Source organism: Clarias gariepinus, chromosome 28 (assembly GCF_024256425.1).
Source record: "Clarias gariepinus isolate MV-2021 ecotype Netherlands chromosome 28, CGAR_prim_01v2, whole genome shotgun sequence".
Taxonomy (NCBI): domain Eukaryota; kingdom Metazoa; phylum Chordata; class Actinopteri; order Siluriformes; family Clariidae; genus Clarias; species Clarias gariepinus.
Window position 1 is genome coordinate 3,081,038 of NC_071127.1, and position 6,048 is coordinate 3,087,085.

Sequence of the window (6,048 nt, forward strand, 5' to 3'; positions counted from 1 at the left end):
AAAGAACCAAAGCTAGTTGTGGTGCAAGGTATGAGGAGAATGATTTAAAAAACTCTGCAGGGAACCCATCAGGACCCGGGGACTTACCAGATTGCAATGATGAGATAGCAGAACTGATCTCCTCTTGTGATATGGGCTCTTTTAATCTTAATCTAGAATCAGGGGACAGTGTTGGGATATCTAGTTGATTCAAGAAATTCTCAAGTGAATTACAGTCCTTTGGAAACTCAGAAGTATATAATCGAGAATAAAAATTCTTGAATGCATCATTAATTTTAGAATGGTCGGTAGTGATGGTACCATCCTCCATCCGAATTTTTGTAATGTGTTGCTGTGCTCTAAAACCTCTTAACTGGTTAGCTAAAAGTTTCCCAGATTTTTCACCATGAATGTAAAATTGGCTCTTACTCTTTAATAATTGGCATTCAATTACATGCGTCGAGATGAGTTCAAAATTAGTTTGCAATTCTATGCGTTTTTTATACAGATCGGGGTTTTTAAATAGAGCATACTGCTGATCAATTTTTTTGATTTTGGTTGGTCAAATCTTTTCGTTCTTTATATGCCTTCCTTTTCATATTTGCAGTATATGAAATTATCTGTCCCCTGAGGTAGGCTTTTAGAGCATCCCAAACAGTTAAACATGACACAGGTGTTTCATTTGTGTTCAAGAAAAAAACTATCTGGTCTTCCATAAATTTTTTTAAATCATTCTCTATCAATAATGATGAATTAAAGCGCCGATGTATATTAATTTGAGGAAGATTGGGGAGCTTTATAGACATAACAACTGGTGCATGATCCGATATCACAATGCTCTGATAAGCGCAGGAGCTAACCATTGGAATCAGTTGATTATCTACAAAGAAATAATCAATTCTGGAGAAAGTATGATGAACATGTGAGAAAAAGGAGTCTTCTCTCTTTTTTGGATTAAGGAAGCGCCATATGTCGGAGATACCAAAACTGCAAAGATAGAACTGAAGTAGCATGGCGGATTTACTCAGAGGTATAGGATTGGGAGATAACCTGTCAAGTGATGGATCTAAACAGCAGTTAAAGTCTTCCCCTAATATGAGAGAGTATGAGCTCAGATCTGGTAGAGCAGAGAAGAAATGTTCAAAGAAGGAAACATCATAATTAGGGGCATATAAATTAGCCAACACTACATTAGTATTAAATAACTTTCCTGAAACAATGATATAACGACCATGAATATTCGCAATAACGTTATGATGCTCAAAAGAGATGTTTGAATTCATCAGAATTGAGACACCTCTAGCTTTGGCCTGAAAGGTCGAGTGGTAGTGCTGCCCTCCCCAACGCAACATAAGATGAGAATTATCAGAACTGCGAATGTGAGTTTCTTGTAAAAATGCGATTGCAGTGTTAAGTTGTTTAAGGTGTGAGAGCACCTTCCTTCTCTTGACTGGATGGTTTAAACCCTTAACATTACAGCTCACAAAGTTTAAAGAACTATTCGTTTTCCCTAAGAGGAGATGAAGGTAGATAAACATAAATAATAATGAAATGCCTAGCGTCAGCCTTAAAACAGAAGTGTAAAACACAGAGCAACCTATCAAAGATACACCGTGTATACTGAACTAACACAATACTGGCTTTGGAGATCCCCCACCTCTGCCCCACACACCCCACTACCCCCAAACAAACAAAGATAGCTGCTAACAAACAAAGCAGCAAGCTCTTCCATTCTGATGATTTTACACTTTAAAAATTAAATGGAAATATGTCATTCTACTGTATTATGCACAATAATGTGAATAAGAAACCAGATTTTCAAGACTTAAATCTATTTAATTTAGTAGCTTAAATCTCTCTGGGCCAGGCAAATATGAACTATAAAACATCTAGCAGGTACCCAACTATATAGTAAAGGTGAAATTGTCCTGGCCCAGATTGATTTTACACTTTAAAAATTAAATGGAAATATTTCATTCTATTATGCACAATAATGTGAATAAGAAGCCAGATTTCCAAGACTATTTTAGTAGCTTAAATCTCTCTGGGCCAGGCAAATATGAACTATACCATGCCTAGCAGGTACCCAACTATATAGTAAAAGTAAAATTGTCCTGGCCCAGATTGATTTTACACTTTAAAAATTACAACAACACTGCCGTATCCATACGGGAGAGAAGCCTTACCTAATACCTTATATGGATCACTTTCAACCCGGATCATGACTGAACTGCAAGAGAAACATTTACAGATGATGCACATGATTATGGTATACTAACATAGGACACGATACATAAAGTGGACCAAACCATCACAACACTCTAGAAAATGTGCCAGATGTTTTGGTTATACCTTGTTTATCTACTTAATCATCTTGGGGTAAAATGTGTTTTGCGCAGGAAATAAGAACTGGGCAGCTTTTAAACACTGTAATGTTAACATTAGGGCTCATCTAATCAATGCACGAAGCTCTCTATGTATCCAGTGATTAGAGTGTTTGAAATTATGGAGTTATGTCATAACAACCACAACAAAGCTAGGGGGGAAAATCCATTCTTCATGATCAATCGCATTATGAAATGCTCTTTGTGGCCTTTCACAGGATGAGTGATTTTACTAATTGTATTTCTGTATAAAGTTAGATGTGCGCTTTATTTCTGCTCCCTCTGCAGGCAACCTGAGGTCATGTCCACTAGCTCCCTCCCTCCTATCTTGTACTTCTGAATGAGAGACCTTAAGTCAGTCCCCTGCCTCCCTCACAAAGTAGAATCAGAGCAATAACAAGATGGTGACATGAAAATGCAAATGAGTGATAGAAACCCATTAACACATTATTATTATTTTTTTCCTCTCTCATGCACTCTGGTCTCCTGATTTCAAAATCCAGCACTTTATGCGCTGTACAATCTAAGGAGAATAGAAAATATTCGTACGTATCACATACACCTCTTACCCAGTGTAGTCATGTGATTATCTGAATGAAACCATAAGGAACATTTATAACAGTTGTGTGCCTGAATTACAGAAACATGATCATTTTGTGAATTGATGTTATGTGTCCCTTGTTTGGTGATATCATTTCAACAAGGTTTTGTAAAAAATAAATACATTGGTAAGTTCTCAGAATGTTTTTATTTTAAAATGTCACATTTTCTCATTGATCTTTAACCCATTTTGTGGATTGTTTTATATGCCATAATTGCTCATCATCTTTAAAACGTTTATCACATTAAACATGTAAGTTTAGTATCTAATGGCTGGGGGGAAAGTAGTATGGCTTATCCAAAATATATTTTATAAATACAAGATGTCTTAAAGAAAAAAAGCATATAATTTAAACAAAAATATAAATTAAACTGTGCTAACGAATATTACTAATGAATATTAAACAGTACACTGAAAAAAATAACTTAAATAAAATAAAATCCTCGTAACAATTTGCACACATAGATTTTAAATAAATTTTATTGTTCCAATATTAAGTAAAACTCACCCGTAATTGTCAGGTAAAATCTACTTAACAATTAAATTAACAATCAAAGAAATTAAGTAAAAGTTACATAATTATATTTAATGCACAAGTTAGATTTATTTAAAATATTCAAGTAAAGTTAAGTTATTGTTGTATCAGCAGGAACCTTGATTTTATGAAATTATTAAGTAAATTTTACTATCATTTTGTTTTGTGAGATTTTCCCTTACTTGGTTTTATTAATTTATTTACTCCCTATAATAATGTACACATTGCTAATTTATGTTTTGCAAAGAAACTTAAGTAATTATTTAATCTATATCTTTTATAAATCACACAACTAAAATATAATTAAACAGTTTATTCACCAACATTACCAAATATTTTTGACATTCACAGTCTAGCTACAGGTTGTCTTTTTATTAAACGTGCATTCAGCTAAATTTTGCATCCATAGGAACAACTGCACGGCACCAGGGCCTGAAATACTTGTTTTAAACAAAATTGTGTAAAATAATAATTAATTAATTAATTAATTAATTAAATACAGCATTCATTTAGAAATAAAATACCGCAAAAAAATACATTAAACAAACTGTAGAATAAACTTTAAAACTTAATAGCCCTCTAAAGCAGTGAAGTTGCAACATTCAAATCAGCACTCTGGACTAGTGCACTTGAAAGTATGCCATTGAAACCTTAACGTATTAAAACATTATAAGCTGAACATGTAAACACTAAACATGTAAAGACTTGTAGTCATGCCATATCAAATGTTTTAAGATGATAACTTTATCTTTAAAGCTTGCACTTTTGGTAATAGCTTAATCCCACCAAGTTCTAAAAGAACTTTCTGAAATAGTTCAAATGTGTAGCGCAGTGCTCGAGGGTCTGCAAGGTTTATAGCATAAATTATTCCCATAAGCAGTGCACATGCATTTGCAGTATTGCCACATTCTTGCAAAATTTCCTTTCCTTCAAGGATTATGGATACACCAGCTGGGTCCTCCCCTTCAACAGCACGGACAACAAGAATTTTAAGAATGTGCAAACTGGCATCACTTCGTCTGTCCTCCTGCATAAAATTTACAAGTAAATAAAAAATATATATATATTTTGAGAAACAAAAAAATCTGAATTGCTTCAATCACCTGTGATGACTTCATTATCACAGAGAAAAAATAATAATAAAAATGATTGATTATAAAAAATGACCATCACTTCATATACTTCAGATTGTTCAACTTGGGTTAAATTGCTTTAGCAATAATCTTGCATCAGTAAAACATTCTAAAACATGTCATGAGATGGCTACACTCCATAGATTACTCTGCACCTTTACAGTGTCAGGAAATCCTATGATGAATGCTGAGTTTGTATTTAAAAGGTTAGTCCAAACATGAAAATTCTTTCAATCATTACTCAGATTTAGGTATTCATTTGCATTTGGTATATGCTTCTGTCCAATGCAACAAACACTATATTCAAGGTACAAGTTCTTATTTATAACTTGTATTTTACAATTACTTGCTTTTCCTGGGAATCAAACCCATGACCTTGGTAGCACCATGCTCTACTGTTTGAGCTAGATAAACTGTAGATGGTCATCACTAAGCAGGAAATGTCCACCCCTTCATCTAACTTTATCTTGAAGTGAATTTAACATTTTAAATTGTATAATTAATAAGAAAACAATGCTTTACCAGGCAATCATCAGAGATCCTTTTCAGACTCACGCCTCAGCTCTACGCTTTGTTTCTGTGAAAATATTTACATTGTATCATTACATAATCTTTTATTAGTACAACTACATTTAGCCATTTCTTCATCTTTTGTAAGTTTGCCTTTATCCAAAGAAAATTACAAAAGAGAAAGGCATCAAGCATGTCAAGCAGTGCTACTAACACAACGTTTCTGACATTAAATTAAAAAATACAAGATAGAATAGTGAAGGATTAAGGAAAAAGTGAGAAGCAAGAATCATGTGTGGAAAGATGAAGCATGCAAGGTCACAGGATGACTCTACTTCTTTTTCTTGTCTGCAATGCGATTTGGACAAATTAGAGCTTCTGTCAATACTGTATGAACATATGTACAGGTTCATTACAGTTGAAATTTAACTTGTAACTTATTAATAAAATTCAGATTCAGAAAAAACATTTACATTTACATTTACATTTAGGCATTTGGCAGACGCTCTTATCCAGAGCGACTTACAAAAAGTGCTTTAATGTTTACAACATTGGATACATACTTACACTGGGTTAACTAGGTTAATAACTAAGTACCATTAGTCCAACACAACTGAGTTTTTTTTTTTTTTTTTTTTTCGGGGGGAGGTGGGTTAGTCCAAGTACTGGAGAAACAGATGCGTCTTGAGTCGTCGTTTAAAGATAGTCAAAGTCTCTGATGTACGGACATCTAGAGGAAGTTCATTCCACCATCTAGGTGCCAGAACAGAAAAGAGCCTGGATGAATGCCGCCCTCGATCCCTGAGAGATGGTGGGATGAGGCGAGCAGTGCTGGAGGATCGGAGGCAACGTGGTGCAGTGCGTGGTGTAATTAGCGCAGAGAGGTAAGTGGGTGCCGGGCCATTT